The sequence below is a fragment of the Sus scrofa genome, chromosome 11 (genome assembly GCF_000003025.6).
Source record: "Sus scrofa isolate TJ Tabasco breed Duroc chromosome 11, Sscrofa11.1, whole genome shotgun sequence".
NCBI lineage: Eukaryota > Metazoa > Chordata > Mammalia > Artiodactyla > Suidae > Sus > Sus scrofa.
In genome coordinates, this window is record NC_010453.5 from 21,656,584 (window position 1) to 21,674,028 (window position 17,445).

The 17,445-nt window shown below is 46.3% G+C and overlaps 1 protein-coding gene across 1 annotated transcript in view; it reads right to left on the reverse strand.

Annotated features, from left to right (window-relative positions):
• The window catches only part of SPERT (spermatid associated), a 107,499-nt gene that overhangs the window by 44,265 nt on the left and 45,789 nt on the right, over positions 1–17,445 (reverse strand). The gene's annotated exons all lie outside the window — the stretch shown is intronic.

Genomic DNA, 17,445 nt, shown 5'->3' on the forward strand with positions numbered 1-17,445 from the left:
AAAATCATAATTCAAAAGGAAAACATGGACCCCAATGTTCACTGCAGCACTATTTACAAAAGCTGAGACATGGAAGCAACCTAAATGTCAACTGACAAAGTAATGGATAAAGAATACGTGGTATAGGAGTTCCCATTGTGGCTCCGTGGAAATGAATCTGACTAGTATCCATGAGGATGCAGGTTCACTTCCTGGCCTCACTCAGTGGGTTAAGGATCCGGCATTGTCATGAGCTGTGATGTAGGGTGAAGAAGCAGCTCAGATCTGGTGTTTCTGTGGCTGTGGTGTAGGTCGGCAGCTATAGCTCCCATTCCACCCCTAGCCTAGGAACTTCCATATGCCTTGGGTACAGCTCTAAAAAGACAAAAAAAAAAAGAAAAAAGAATACACACACACAATGGAGCACTACTCAGCCATTAGAAAGAACAAAATAATTCCATTTGCAGCAACATGGCTGGACCTAGAGATTATCATACCGAATGAAGTCAGCCAGAGAAAGACAAATATCAGATGATATCATTTATATGTGGAATCTAATTTTTAAAATGATACAAAAGAATTTATTTATAAAACAGAAACAAACAGATTTAGAAATCAAATTTATGGTTACCAAAGGGGAAACTGTTGGGGGGAGGGCTAATTTGGGGGGGAATGGCATATACATACTACCATGTATAAAATAGATAACTGGCCAGGACCTGCTATAAAGTACACTGAAATCTATGCAATATTCTGTAATAACCTACATGAGAAAAAAGAATGGATATGTATAACTGATTCGCTTTGCTGTACATCTGAAACTAATACAACATGGTAAGCCAAATATACTTCAATAAAAAATTGTAATAAAAATTTAAAAAACAAATAAATGAGCCAGCCCTGACAAAGGAGGCTGGGAATGGGTTAGAATTAGCCAAATCAGCATTTGCCAGAATTCTAAATCAATTATACATCATTTTTATCTAGAATGGCAGATGAATTCCATCAAAAGGGCTTTCGACCATTAATTAATAAGACCACTGTTCCCTTCATTGATGTACCAAATTATGCTGATAGATTTCCTTCCTAGTTCATTACCCTTGCTCTCTCTCTCTTTTTTTTTTTTTTTTTTTTTTTTTGTCTTTTTTTTTTTGCTATTTCTTTGGGCTACTCCTGCGGCATATGGAGGTTCCCAGGCTAGGGTCTAATCCGAGCTGTAGCCGCCAGCCTATGCCAGAGCCACAGCAACTCGGGATCCGAGCCGCATCTGCAACCTACACCACAGCTCACGGCAACGTCGGATCGTTAACCCACTGAGCGAGGGCAGGGACCGAACCCACAACCTCATGGTTCCTAGTTGGATTCGTTAACCACTGCGCCACGACGGGAACTCCTACCCTTGTTCTCTTTAGCTAAGACCTACCTGATCACACTTACTGTTTTTTTCATTGCTGGATTCCATTTGCTAATGTTCTGTTGGGAATGTCTGCATACATATTAACAAACTATAGTTTTCTCTGTACTATCATTATCAGGTTTTATATTAAAATAATACTCAGTTCAAAACATAGACGAGTTTTCCATCTCTTTCCTTGATGTGGAATTGATTATATAATATTAGGTTATCTGGCCTGCAAGTGTTAGATAGAATTCAACCAAGTCAAATTTGTCTGGTCCTGATGCTGTTTCCATTGCCTGATACGGTTTTGTTCAATTCCACTTTCCAGCTTTGGTGAATTTGGGTAAATTAAATTTTGATTTCTTTGGGGTCAGTAGCTATGCTTCCACAGTTCTAATCTGGGATTCATTCTCTTCTAAGTACCATAGGATTGAGTGGTCCATGCGGAAGTATTCCTTCTCCCCATGCCAATTTCAAGGTGTTTCTAGGATAATTTAGTACTTCATTTTCTAGAACATTACTAGAATTTTCTTTGCAGAAGATCTCTTCTCTTTTAAGAGTGTCCATGCATCATTCATAGTACACACTCCCAATCTAGCATTGGCAAAGCTACCCCCTTAATCTGACCTTTTCTACAGGTCTGAATTTGTTTTAATCTCTTTAGGGCCACACCCGCAGCATATGGATGTTCCCAGGCTAGGGATCTAATTGAAGCTGTAGCCGCTGGCCTACACCACAGCCACAGCAATGCCAGATCCAAGCCAAGTCTGCAACCTATGCCATAGCTCACGGCAACTCGGGATCCCTAATCCACTGAGCGAGGCCGAGGATAGAACCTGCATCTTCATGGATGCTAGTCAGATTCGTTTCTACTGAGCCATGACGGGAACTCCCTACAGGTCTGAAATTTAATGGAAATCAGCTGTTCAAAATATTTCTTAGATTTATATAAGGCTAGAAGCAGTTGACTTTTCCAAACCTGCAAAGTGTCTAGTTTCTGGACTCTCTCCCTTCCCCCATCTGCTGTCTGGACACCCCGTGGCAATCTCAGAGGCAGGGATGAATTGAAGATGGCAGGTCCCAAGCAGAGCAGAGCACCCACCCCTGCCCCCACCATAATGAGGGTTTCCTGAGAGCAAGAAATGAGCCTCCATAATAAGCCTCAGAGGGTTTTCCTGTTACAACAGGTAGAGTTTTCCTTAACTACATAATGAAAGTTTCACTGCTATTTTTTTTTCTCCTCATTACCTTCTATCTTGCCATTCTGATTTTTCATTTGTTTTTTTTCTTTTTTTAATTTGATTCAAATCATCTCTTCAGATGCAAGCTATATATTCCCTGAAGTGTGCATATTGTACACTCATAAATATCTTTCCTTCCACAGGTGGTAGGTACCATATTTCCCCTGGATCCAAAATTCCATCTACGTAAGATGCACTGTTATTTTATGTATCACTTAGAAAGAAAAAAAAAAAAGCACTTCTAGGGGTTCCCTTTTTGGTTCAACAGTTAACGAGCCCGACTAGGATCCATAAGGAGCCAGCATTGCCATGAGCTATGGTGTGGGTTACAGATTCGGCTCAGATCCGGTGTTGCTGTGGCTGTGGTGTAGGCTGGCAGCTGCAGCTCAGATTCAACCCCTAGCCTGGGAACCTCCACATGCATCAGGTGCCGCCCTAAAATGCAAAACAAAACAAAACAAAACAAACTTCTAATTAAATGATAACATAATGCTTTCTTAGAACTTAGAGTATTATTTTACACTTATTGAAAGGGCTCTTTCAGATTTACACACATAAATTTTTTAACATTTTTTACTCTGGTGCATTAACAAAAAGGAAAATATAAGCACGACAAATCAGGTAGGCATTTCTAAAGCTTCTTCACGTAGAGAGTTCATATACCCTAAACCACTTGTCAACTCAGAAGTGTCAAAGTCCATGTTTTCCCACAGGATATTATCTTCTCTACCACTGAGAAAATTCTTGAAAAGGCACGCCATGGTTATCTCGGAGATTTTCATCCAAACTATGAATGCCCATTCTGCAAGCTTTCCTGCAGCATTTTCTCTTTTCTTTTCTTTTCTTGTTTTTAATCCTTTTAGGTCCACACCTGAGGCATATGGAGGTTCCCAGGCCAGGGGTAGAATCGGAGCTACAGCTGCTGGCCTACACCACAGCCACAGCCACCGCCAGATCCGTGCCGCATCTGCAACCTACACCACAGCTCAAGGCAAAGCCGGATCCTTAACACACTGAGTGAGGCCAGGGATCGAACCTGTGTCCTCAGGGATACTAATCAGATTCACTCCACTGAGCCATGACAGGAACTCCACCTGCAGCATTTTCTTGATCTTTTCATATGTCAACACTTCTAAACACACACAAGTTCCACTACTTGTGTTCCTTCCTGGTCATATAATGATTTGTTCGGAGACAGTCCCTGGTCATAAGGGGGCTCTGAAAGCTCTGTAAGGTCCCAACTGAGGCCTCACTCACACACAGCTGCAGACCTGCCCCATCAGAAAGGGAGGGAGAGCTAGAGTCGGAACTGAAAGGCAGGTGGGACACATCCCGAGAGCTCGGCACTCGTATGGTGGTTATACAAGATGGCTTATATCTGAGCTGAATACAACACCGTGCTCCGTCTACACACTCCATCTCATTCCTCCCCACCATTGAGATGCCTCCATGGGGACCATTATCCCAAACCACAAGAAGCTCTTCTGCACTTTATCAATTTCCCGCCTATGAGAACTCACCACGGGATAGGAATAGATGATATGAAACAAGAGGATCAGGAGCTACAGCCTGGGAACGGTTGTGGTACAAACATGCCCCACCTCCCCAGAGTAGAAATTCATAGAAGACCAGTAAAAAGACAATCCCAACTTCTCAGAGATTTCATTCACCCAGAATGAGGGCCGGGCAGCATGGTTTAGCTGATGGCATCAGTGTCTTCAGTCCAAACGTGGTCCCAGCTTAGGCACTGGCAGCCTACTTTACCTTAGTTTCAGGTTCTCATCAGTCAAACTGAAGAGATGGTACCCACTTTGGATGGGCTGTGAAGCTGAAGTGAGATTACCTACGGGATGGGCACCTGGTGATTCTCAGCCATGTGCATCCCTTCCCTACCGCTCAAGCATCTTGTGTACGTGTACGCTAGGGGGCGCTGTGGTGGGATCTGCCAAGGCGGCCCCGGCTGACTGACCCAAGGTCCTCCTTGGCCAAGCGCAAACCAGTTCACTCTCCGGTGTGTGACCCTCAAAGGATTCCAGGTTCCCTACTGAACGCAAGGATGGCGGTCACTTCCGCTCATCAAACGTTAGTGGCAAAACATCCGAAGTCTCACCTAAGACTGCGCAGTCGACAGCTGTTATTCCCTGTGCATCCCTCCCTCCAGCCCTTCCGCCACCTGCCCATTTCTACTGTATAGAAAAGGGAAGGTAGAGTCCTCAGGAGTCATGACGCCGCAAAGGGGAGCAAGGGGACAAGGAAAGGAAAGAGGAGAGGGTGAGGGTGGGTTAGAAAGAAGACAGAGAAAAAATCCTGCAGCATTTCCTGAAAGACAACCAAATGAAGATAGGATTTTGATTTATTTTATTGTTGTCTTTTTAGGACCGCATCTGCGGCATATGGAAGTTTCCAGGCTAGAGGTCAAATCGGAGCTGGAGCCGCTGGCCTACACCACAGCCACCGCAATGCAGGATCCAAGCTGTGTCTGCAGCCTATACCACAGCTCACGGCAATACTGGATCCTCAACCCACTGAGCGAGGCCAGAGGTTGAACCTGCATCTTCATGGATACTAATCAGTTCTTAGCCCGCTGAGCCACATAGGAACTCCAATTTTATTTTATTTTTGGATTTTAAGGCCACACCCATGGCATACAGAAGTTTCCAGGCCAGGGACTGAATCCAAGCTGCAGCTGTGCCCTACACCACAGCTGCAGCAACACCAGATACTTCAACCCACTGCACCAGGTCAGGGATCACACCCACACCTCTGAAGCACACCGAGCTGCTGTAGTCAGATTTGTCGCCCACTGTGCCACAGCAGGAGCCCCAAAAGGATTTTGACTTAAAAACTGTAGGGAGTTCCCATCGTCACTCAGCAGCAATAAACCTGACTAGGATCCCTGACGATGCGAGTTCGATCCCTGGCCTCTCTCAGTGGGTAAAGGATCCAGGGTTGCTGTGAGCTGTAGTGCAGGTCGCAGATAAGACTTGGATCCCAAGTTGCTGGGCTGTGGCGTAGGCTGGCAGCTATAGCTCTGATTCAACCCCTAGCCTGGGGACTTCCATATGCAGCCCTAAAAAGCTAAAAAAAAAAAAAGCTGTAGCTCACAGTGGACCTTCAAACCTAAACAGCCAACTCCAAAAATCCTAAGAAGTCCACCGTGTTACTACATGATTGTATCTGGTAGACACTGGTCCAGGCTGGGACATGTAAGTATGAAATCTCATATTTCAGGAACAAATGAACAGAACGTGTGGGTACTGCTGCCCAGGAGACTAAGAAATGAAAGTTCCCCGAGGAGTTCCCGTCGTGACGCAGCGGAAACAAATCCGACTATGAACCGTGAGGTTGCGTGTTCGATCCCTGGCCTCGCTCAGTGGGTCAAGGATCTGGCATTGCTGTGGGCTGAGGTGTAGGTCATAGACGCTGCTCAGATCTGGCATTGCTGTGGCTGTGGTGTAGGCTGGCAGCTACAGCTCTGATTAGACCCCTAGCCTGGAAACCTCCACATGCCACGGGTGCAGCCCTGAAAAGACAAAAAAAAAAAAAAAAAAAAAGAAGAAGAAGAAGAAGAAAAAGAAAATTCCCTGAGAGGTGACAGCTCCAGATCCTACAGGTCTGGAGCAGAAAAACAAGTGTGCATAGAGCCCTCTGTATTGGCTTCTCTCTAACAGGATGTGGAGAGCCAGCCCCTGGGGATTCAAAATAAAGTCTCGACTTTCCAAGGAGCCGACACTCAGAGCATTTATGTTTAGCATCAAATACCTCATACAAAAATAACAACCCCCGCTCCTGGGGCTTCCTCGGATATTTCAGAAATGACTCTCATGAAAGCTCCAGGGCATCCAGGCTATCATCAGAAAGGGACACAGATTAGTAACCAGGAGGTGAATTATTTCTGGCTGCTACACAGCTTCAAATCAAATAAATCAAAGTTTTCCTTCATTTGATTTGCTCAGCTGGGAAAAGGCTGAGTTGCTTAGAATTCTTTCTGCCCCCCGTAACAGAAAAGTAAACTGCATCGATCCAAAATATTTGGAAAACAAAAGCATCACCAAGGAATTTCAAAGTTAAATCTTAGATGGAAATGAAATAGGATTTGTCTTAGAAAAATCAGCTTCCCAGCTGCAACTTGAACAAGCTCCAAAGTTAAGGATGCCCTAAAAGTGTCTGGTGCTGGACTCAGAGACAAGATCTCATAATTCCTTGGCGAACATAAAAGAAATCTATCACTGGGGCCCTATGGGCAGGAACACAGATTTAGGGGGTCAAAACACCAAGCATTTCCATTCATGACCTCACCACATGAACCCCTAATTAATTTGTCCTAATGGGAAAAGTACTTGCATAACTGGAAGGTGACCTACCCCCCTCATTCACGAGCAGACCACAAATCAGTCATAACTCCCCAAACACCATGAAAGAGCTGCCCAATTTGTATCTGTGTTGAACTTTCAAGTGTTGCATAATTTATATCTCAAATCCACTCTCATACATCTACTAAAAGACCCACTCTGACCTTCGCTCCCAATCCCAGCTGCATTAAAAGGGGCTATAAATCACTGGAACTGGAGCGCCCAATCACAGCCCAGCTCTCTCAAAGCCAGGCAACTTTCTTCCCTTGATGAGTTCATCATCCCCCAGAACAGGTTATAAAAACTGTCCACATTGTGAGATAATAATTCAAAGGCTCTTTAGTTTACACGGCGGTTCACCATTCACCCAGGTGGACCAGGTGCACACATAGAAAGATGGAGTGACCAGGTTCCATGGAACCTTCGGTTTGTCCCCCCCTTGAGAAGACCACCAACAGACCCATGGTCAGCCCTGCAGTGGGCCGTCCTCAATTTAGCAGAGCTCTGATTTCATCTCAACCAACCTCATAACCAAGGTCGCTGCAAGATACAAGGCTATGACCCTGATAGCTAAGAATCTCTTTGACGGCGGATCAAAAGTGAGAATTTTTACAGGAAGCCCATGTTGTCCTTTCATTATGGTAAAGGTTTGCTTTGAAATACAGACATTTCTGGATTCCTAAGAGATAAGATTTTTTCTTTTCTCGGTGTCTCCAGGGAAGGACGTCTTTGTAAATTTCTCCCAGCCCCCGGGATGCGGTCACATCATTTCTGCGGATATGCAGCTGATGTGATGTCCACCCCCAGCCCAAATCACTACAGAGAACCAGAAGCCCTGCAGCAAACAGGTGCAGCCTGTTTGTGGCTTCTTCTAACAGTTTCCAGGGAGATTTAGCCAAAAAGACTGAGGAAGGTGTGTGAAGAAGGCTTGCTGTCACCTGCCGCCCAGCAGTGGGGCGGCTCGGGATACTCCTTAGCAAACCAGTGTCATCTGTATCTTCGGGGTTGGTGGTCCACCCTGGTGGCAGCAGAGGGCTGGGAGGCTGGGACAATAGCCAAGCTTGCTTCAGACCAGGAACTCCTTGAATCTGCCTAGAGGGAAGCAGCGTCCTTGGCATTGACATCTGTCTGTCCTGCCCAAAGGACTCTGGGAAAATGCCCCTGGCCATGTGATGTCTGGTGAAAGCCCTGTTCCCACAGTCCACAGGAATGCATGCTGTTCCCTGCAAAGGCACACACAAGTTTTGAGCTTCCTGAAGGCGCGAGCTGGCTGCCCTGCTCAGAGGGTGAGGAGCTTGCGACATTCCTCTTCACCCACCCGTTTGGTTTGACGGTTCCCAGGTGGGAAATAACACAACCAGAAGGACACTCTTCCCCATGGGCCACCATATACAGCACGACTGGACCTGTCTCAGTGAGTCTCCCACGTGGTTTTAATTTTTCTTTTTTTTCCCCCTCTTCTTTCCTTTCTAAGCTCTTCTTCAGCAATTCCCTCCTTCTTGTGATGCCCTCGACTGCGGTTAAGGGCTCTGTATAGTGGAGCCGAGTGAGCCTTGGCCTTTGTCTGTTCTTCCTACGCTTCCCTACACCTAGAGATCTGCCCCTGACCTCGGCTCCCCTGGGGGAGAGCTCCCTAGAGCTGGAGTACATAGGCGGCAAAGCGAGAGCTGGTGACCTGGACGTGTTCGTCCCATTTTCAGCTAGAGACAGAACAAGGAACATATGGCCCTGTGGGGAGGAACAGTTGATCATCCACATATAAAAAGGCAGGATTTTCAAAATATGGCTTTGCCCTGTTGTCTTTTAGGGGGAAAAAAAATTTGAGTTGCCACCATCAGAGCCAGCTACCCTTGAATGAGTAGAAGTTCAAATGAACATAAGCATCAAGAACTGTTACTGGGGGAGTTCCCGTTGTGGCTCAATGGTTAACGAATCTGACTAGGAACCACAAGGTTATAGGTTCGATCCCTGGCCTTGCTCAGTGGGTTAAGGATCCGGCATTGCCGTGAGCTGTGGTGTAGGTTGCAGACGCTGCTCGGATCCCGCGTTGCTATGGCTCTGGCGTAGGCTGGCAGCTACAGCTCCGACTCGACCCTTAGCCTGGGAGCCTCCATATGCTGCAGGTGTAGCCCTAAAAAGATTTTAAAAATAATAATACCTATTACCCATCCCTAGACAGGGTGCCAGGAACAAGGAAGACCCTGGGGAGGTCTTTATGCAAACAAAGCTCCCACTGCCTGGATTCTAAGAAGATGAAGGTGGTGCCCAGCTTTATACAGGAGAGGTGCCCATAGCAAGGGCAGAGTGTCCCCTCAGACTGTAATACCTGGAGGGGTGTTTAAATGGATCCGCCGTGAGTCTGTTTGCAGTCACCTGCCACTGGCATGATTTTGCAGAAACAAAATTATTAGCCTAACTTCTCTTGGCTCCAGGGTAGAGTGACAGGAAGATGCTAGGAAACAATAAAAGGCATCTCCACCAAGTTCGCTTAGGCTCTGGGGGCTCTCAGTGCCACCAGCAACCTAAGGAATTGGCCTTAATGAGTAATCTTGGGGCTGGGGGCTGGAGAGGACAGAAAGCCAGGTTTGGGGGATGAAAAGGGGACAGAAGGCAGGGGTCTCCCCATGAAGTGGAAGAGAGGTCATTCTCCTCCACCCTGCTTCAGGGGGTGGGCAAACAGCAGCTCTGAGAGTGCCTGGGGATTGGGGGGGTTCCACCTCTGGAAAGTAGCTGGATTTCTCTGGGGCCCAGGGAGTCACTCTGTTTGGTATCCTTGGCTTCATCCCTCCATAGCCTGTTGTATTCACTGCTTCCTCTTTTCCAGGTTTTAAAACTGCTCCACCAACGTCAATTTTATGGAGAGAAGTAACGAGTCAATCTTTTTAGTTAAACTTTTCTTCTCCCCTCCACCCCCCCCCCGTTTTTTTAGGGCTGTACCTATGGCATATGGAAGTTTCCAGGCTAGGGGTTGAATAGGGGCTTTGGCTGCAAACCTACGTTGGGATCCAAGTGGCATCTGCACTCTTCGCAGCAGCTCGTGGCAACGCCAGATCCTTAACCCACTGAGTAAGGCCAGGGATCGAACCCACATCCTCATGGATCTTAGTTGGGTTCGTTACCCCTAAGCCATGACGGGAACTCCTTTAACTCTTTTCTAATGGGAAGGAACGCATCCTCATTTGACGCCAGTGGTATCTCCTGGTGGCTTTTGTTGATCCATTTTACTTATGCTTCCCTTTTCTGACCTTGAGCCTCTGCTAAATATTTACTATTTAATAAACATTAACCGTTGCTAAAGTGAACATTTGTCCTAGTTTGTCAGGACAGTGCCCGTTTATGCCTGTCGTCCCAGGAAATGTATTCCTCTGCCCCCTCTCAGGGTCCCCGTCAGGATGAGAAAGCCGACGCTCACCCAGACATGGAACAGGTGCAGTGCTTCTTTCTGTACCAGCCCGTTCTCTCCTAACAACCACGTGTTTCTCTCCAGCCCATTTCTTTTTAGGCATACCAGAGGTCATTAATAATTTACTGTTCCTATCCCATTGACTTCCAAAAAGGATTAAAACTGCATACAATGCATTCGCTCAACAAATATTTACTGGAAACCAAAAAAGTTCCATGCATATTCCCTGAGGATACAGATACACACAGCTGTTCAAATAAAAGTTAAAAGTGAAGGCAATGAAAACTCGCATAGAAGGGGACGATCACGGAGTTAGAGATCAAGGTGAGACAGTCCTTGTAACTCCCTATTTGACTTTGAACCACCTGCTAGTAAGACCTCAAAGAAATGCACAGTGAGCATCAGCCATCATGTTGCCTAAGAAAATACAACGTTGAGACAAAAGATGCTTTTTCTCTGACGCTAATTCTCTTTGAAATTAATCCTTCATTCAATAAATTGAGTACCTCCCACGTTCCAGGCAGGGTTCTGAGGTGGGATACAGAAGTGAACTAAACAGAACAAACAGATAAAGATCCTGCCCTCGGGGAGCTTACATTCCAGGCGGGTGAGACAGACAGTAAATACCACCTACGGTGGGTCAGAGAGTGATGAGTGCTATGGGGGGAAATGATACTGGAACAGGGGCTAGAGAGGGAGCTCAGACAGCGACCTGAAGTTTTCATAGGGTGGTTAGGAAACACCTCACTGAGAAAATGGCATTTGAGAAACGATATGAAGGGGGAGGGGGAGGGGTCATGTGGATCGTGGAGGAAGAACCTTCCAGATGGAGGCCACAGGTGGAAGTACGTGTGAGCCCCATGATGGGAATGAGATTACGAGGGCATTGAGCCAGAGCTGGGAAGGGACAGACAGGACGTGGAGCTCTTGGGGTTTTTTCCCCTCCCAGTAAGACAGGAAGGCACCGGAGATTTTGAACAGAGAAATGCCATGACCTAATATTTTAAAGGCCTGGTGGTTAAGGATCTGGTGTTGTCACTGCTGCGGCTCGGGTTGGAGTGCTGGCCCTGGAACTTCCGCCTGCTGTAGGCATGGCCAAATAAAAAAGAAGCAGCGGGAGTTCCTGTCGTGGTGCATTGGAAACGAAGACCAGGAACCATGAGGTTGAGGGTTCGAACCCTGGCCTTGCTCAGTGGGTTAAGGATCCGACGTTGCCGTGAGCTGTAGCATAGACTGCAGACACAGCTCAGAGCTGGTGTTGCTGTGGCTGTGGTGTAGGCCGGAGGCTATAGCTCCAATTAGACCCCAAGTCTGGGAACCTCCATATGCCATGGGTGTGGCCCTAAAAAAAAAAATAAAAAGACAAAAGGACAAAAAAAACAAAAGTGAAAAAAATGAAAAGAAGCAGCTTGTGAAATTTTCCAGAAACAGAAGGCAGTGAGAACTGATCAGATTCCAGATGTGTGTTAAATGTAGAGGCAGAATTGGATAACAGATTACAGGTGCAGCAAGACAGAATGTGGCCAAGATAATTTAGAGACACTTGGCTGGAAGTTCCCATTGTGGCTCATCAGTAAAGAGCTGGACTAGTATCCTTGAGGATGAGGGTTCGTTCCCTGGCCTCTATCAGTGGGTTAAGCATCTGGCGGCTGCGTTGCTGGGAACAACTGCTCTGTAGGTTGCAGACGTGGCTCCCATCTGGCGTGGCTGTGGCTGGCAGCTGTATCTCCCATTCGACCCTTAGCGAGGGAACTTCTGTATGCCATGGGTGTGGCCCTAAAATGAAGAAAGAAAGAAAGAAAGAAAGAAAGAAAGAAACAAAGAAACAAAGAAAGAAACAAAGAAAGAAAGAAACAAAGAAAGAAAGAAACAAAGAAAGAAAGAAAGAAAGAGAAAGAGAGAAAGAAGAGGGAAAGAGAGAGAGAAGGAGGGAGGGTGGGAGGGAGAGGAAGGGAGAGGGAGGGAGGAAGGAAGGAAGGAAGGAAGGAAGGAAAGAGAAAGAAAGACAGACACTTGGCTGAGCAGTGGAGCTGCTGTTTGTGGAGCCAACAGAGACTGAGGGAGGCGTGGATAATGGGGCAGGATGAGAGCTCAGTTTGGCCATGAAAGGGATACACCTGCTGGACACCCAAGTACAAAGTTCAGCACGAGCAGGTGGTCAGATGAGTCCGAGATTCTCGTGAATCCTTATACAAAGGACGCCAGATCGGTAAAGTGAAAGAGAGCTGTAACAGTTATTTCTGCGCCAAGTACAGAAACATTCATTTTATGACCATTTTTCTCTCAGTCTGCAGTAAAAGTCAAGATCTTCAATCACGGCTAAGTGATGGCGTCTCTGGAAACAGCCCAGTTCGGGTAGTAAACACCCGCAAAGATGTTGCCTCTGGGAACGTAACTTAGAGCGAGGACAGAGCTCACTGAAGCCGAGAGAACAGGCGGTTCACACCGGCCTCGGCCGGCCTCTCTCAGCTATGATTTCAGACTTGCCTCTGGCAAGTGAGCCCTTCGATGGCGCTTCTCCTCTGGAGAAGAGGGTCAGGTGGCAGCGTGGTTTTGCTCTGAAAAGCAAACAGGTCTGATAAATGCCACCCCGATCAAGGTCCATCTCACTTTACGTGGAAGCAGGTCACCAGGATGTCTGAAAGACCCAGCAGAATTTGTCTTTAAAAGGAGCCGTGAATTTACCCACATTGGCAGATGCCACACAAGCTGAGGCCTCAGAATGATAAGCTGGTATTTAGCAACCATTTGGAATCATTCAAGGTGAAATGTAGTATTTTTCTGGCAAAAAGATGGATCTCAGGGTACAGAGACAGATGGCAAGGGAATCCTGTCCCCAGGCAGATAATAAAAGTGTCTGAAGTTCCTGCAGGCCATACCCGTCTGGAAGGGAAAAAGCGTGCAACTGTCAGAAATGCAGCAGAACTCTCAAGAACAGACAGCAACAACATAAAAACATAGTTGAGTTTTGCCTCTAAAAGTGTAAAAACCATAACCTTTTAAAATTCCTTGAAACTCAAAAAAAGAAAAAAAGGAGTTCCCATCGTGGAGCAGTGGTTAACGAATCCAACTAGGAGCCATGAGGTTGCAGGTGTGATCCCTGGCCTTGCTCAGTGAGTTAAGGATCTGGCGTTGCTGTGAGCTGTGGTGTAGATTGCAGACATGGCTTGGATCCCTCATTGCTGTGGCTCTGGCTTAGGCTGGCAGCTACAGCTCCCGTTTAACCCCTAGCCTGGGAACTTCCATGTGCCACGGGAGCGGCCCAAGAAATGGCAAAAAGACAACGTCAATTAATCTTTGACAAAGGAGGCAAGAATATAAAATGGGAAAAAGACAGTCTCTCCAGCAAGTGGTGCTGGGAATACAGGATAGGTGCATATAAATCAATGAGACTGGAACACGCCCTCACACTATGCGCAAAAATAAACTCAAAATGGCTTAAAGACTTAAACGTAAGACAAGACACCATCAAACTCCTAGAAGAGAATATAGGCAAAACATTCTCTGATATCAACCTTATAAATGTTTTCTCAGGCCAATCTCCCAAAGCAACAGAAATAAAAGCAAAAATCAACCAATGGGATCTAATCAAACTGACAAGCTTTTGCACAGTAAAGGAAAACATTAAAAAAAAAAAAAAAGACAACTTACAGAACGGGAGAAAAAAGTTTCAAATGATGCAACAGAGAAGGGTTTAATCTCTAAAATATACAAACAACTTATACAACTCAACAGCAAAAAAGCCAACGATCCAGTTGAAACATGGGCAAAAGACCTGAATAGACATTTCTCCAAAGAAGATATACAATGGCCAACAAGCACATGAAAAAATGCTCAGCATCACTGATTATTAGAGAAATGCAAATCAAAACTACCATGAGATACCACCTCGCACAGAATGGCCATCATTAATAAGTCCACAAATAACAAATGCCAGAGAGGGTGTGGAGAAAAGGGAACCTTCCTGCACTGTTGATGGACATGTAAATTGGCACAACCACTATGGAGAACAGTATGGAGTTTCCTTAGAAAATTATACATAGAACTACCATATGACCCAGCAGTCCCACTCTTGGGCATATACCCAGATGAAACTTTCCTTGAAAAAGACACATGCACCCATATGTTCAGTGCAGCACTATTGACAATAGCCAAGACAAGGAAACAACCTAAATGTCCATTGACAGATGACTGGATTAAGAAGATGTGGTATATGTACACAATGGAATACTACTCAGCCATAAAAAAGAACAAAACAATGCCATTTGCAGGTACATGGATGGAACTAGAGACTCTCATACTAAGTGAAGTCAGTCAGAAAGAGAAAGACAAATACCATATGATACTACTTATATGTGGAATCTAATATATGGCACAGGAGTTCTTGTCATGGCTCAGTGGTTAATGAATCCGACTAGGAACCATGAGGGTGCAGGTTCAGTCCCTGGCCTTGATCAGTGGGTTAAGGATCTGGCGTTACCCTGAGCTGTGGTGTAGGTTGCAGACGCTGCTCAGATCCCTCGTTGCTGTGGCTGTGGCGTAGGCTGGTGGCTACAGCTCTGATTGGACCCCTGGCCTGGGAACCTCCATATGCTTCGGGAACGGCCCTAAAAAAGGCAAAAGGACAAAAATAATAAATTAATTAAGAATATATATATATATATGTATACACACACACATATATATGTGGCACAAATGAACCTTTCCACAGAAGAGAAAATCATCGACATAGAGAACAGACTTGTGACTGCCAAGGGGGAGGGGCACCACCACTAAGGGGAGGGAGTGGGATGGACCAGGAATTTGGGGTTAATAGATGCAAACTATTGCCTTTGGAATGGATAAGCAATGAGATCCTGCTGTATAGCACTGAGAACTATATCTAGTCACTTATGATGGAGCATGATGGAGGGTAATGTGAGAAGAAATAATGTATACATGTATGTGTGACTGGGTCATCTTGCTGTACAGTAGAAAATTGACAGAATACTGTAAACCAGCTTAATGAAAAAAATAAAAACCATTATAAATGGAAAAAAAGAAATAAAATTAATCCCTCTAAAAAAATTTTTAGGGCTTAGTCTGTTTTGTTCAGTCTGTATCCCCAGCACCTCCTAGAACAATACTAGCATGTAGTAGGCATTCAGTAAAACCCAGACCAAGGAATGAATCAATCAACATAAAAAAATAAAAACAAAACCCATCAGCGCCATCTTGTGGAAGACGTTACCATGACACATCCGGGCCAGGTTCTACTCACCAGGCTGGGAACAGACCCTGAAATTTCTGCGTGACAGGTCTTAGGGGCCATGGACTTGTTGGGAGCAGTGGGGAGTGGGCTAGGAAATTTGTCTTGAATCTGTGTTTGCAAACCAAGTATACTTTTGACTTAGATTCAGGTGAGGTTGATGGAAATCATAGAGAGACCCAAAGTTCCCCCAAGCCAGTCCTTGCCACACCAGAGTATAAGTGAGAAATGGAAACCTCAGTAATCTTTGTGTGTGTGTGTGGTCTTTTTTAGGGCCACACCTGCGGCATATGGAAGTTCCCAGGCTAGGAGTTGAACGGGAGCCGCAGCTGCCGGCCAATGCCACAGCCACAGCACTAGCAACCCCAGATCCTTAACCCATGGAGCGAGGCCAGGGATCGAACTCACATCCTCATGGATACTGGTCGGGCTCATCATCACTGAGCCACAACAGGAACTCCTCAGTAGTCTTTGACCAGTTCTCCACCCTCCCCCTCCCCCCCCACACACAGCAAGAGTTGTTGGAATAACCTAGCCTCAGATTTTCCCCTTGTGCTTCGAGAGATCCTTGGGACCAACAATCCAAAGAGCTCTTTGGGCCCCTGGCAGTATCTTCCCTCTTCCTGTTTCCTTCCTTTTTTATTTATTTATTTATTTATTTATTTTTGGCCTTTTTAGGGCCACACTGGCAGCATATGGAGGATCCCAGGCTAGGGGTCCAATTGGAGCTATAGCTGCCAGCCTACACCACAGCCACAGCAACGCCAGATCCAAGCCGCGTCTGCAACCTACACCACAGCTCACGGGGCAACTCGGGATCTTGAGCCCACTGAGCGAGGCCAGGGATCGAACCCACAACCTCATGGTTCCTAGTCGGATTTGTTTCCACTGCGCCATAACGGCAACTCCCCCTGTTTCCTTCCTACACTCCTCGGCCACTCACTGAGGCTCCTGGTGTCAGCCCTGGGTCCTAGTAAGCGCGTGACTTCTCTCTGCTTTTCTTCATCCATCTCCACGTCAAGGGAAGGGAGGTGTGGGGCGGGGGGGGCAGAAACCACTCTCTGGACATCTTCCGCTTGCTCACTGCCCACAGGGCTAAGCAAAGGCGGAACGACCAAGAGCCACCGAGGTTCTCTGTGTCCCATGCCTCTCCCAGGAGAGCCCCCTTTTCTGTCCTTCTCACCCTCTTCCCAAGAACCTGGCGCAGGCCCCCCAAGAGAAGATATGAAGAAACCCTGCAACACACACTCCTGGTATGAAGGGGGCACTCAGGATTCTTCAGGTTCTACGGATACCTGGAGCTTATATAACGTGGTGGACCCTCTGAGAAATGGAATAAAAACATTATAAATAGAATTTAGGGAGTTCCCGTCATGGCGCAGTGGTTAACAAATCCGACTAGGAACCATGAGGTTGCAGGTTTGATCCCTGGCCTTGCTCAGTGGGTTAAGGATCCAGCATTGCCGTGAGCTGTGGTGTAGGTTGCAGACTCGGCTCGGATCCTGTGTGGCTGTGGTTGTGGCATAGGCCGGCGGCTACAGCTCCAATTAGACTCCTAGCCTGGGAAGCTCCATATGCCATGGAAAGCGGCCCTAGAAAAGGCAAAAAGACCAAAAAAAAAAAAAAAAAAAATTTAGGTACAAAGTGAATATTTATTTAAACTGGGAAAAGATATCACAGAACATGACTGGCACCTCAGAGATCTGGATTCTATTCTTCTGACTCTCTGTGACAAGTGGCCAGAAATGCCTACACAGAAACGGATTTCAGCCTGGCCTCCTGGCCCACCTGGCCTCTCTGCAATTCGCAGCCAGTCCACTCAG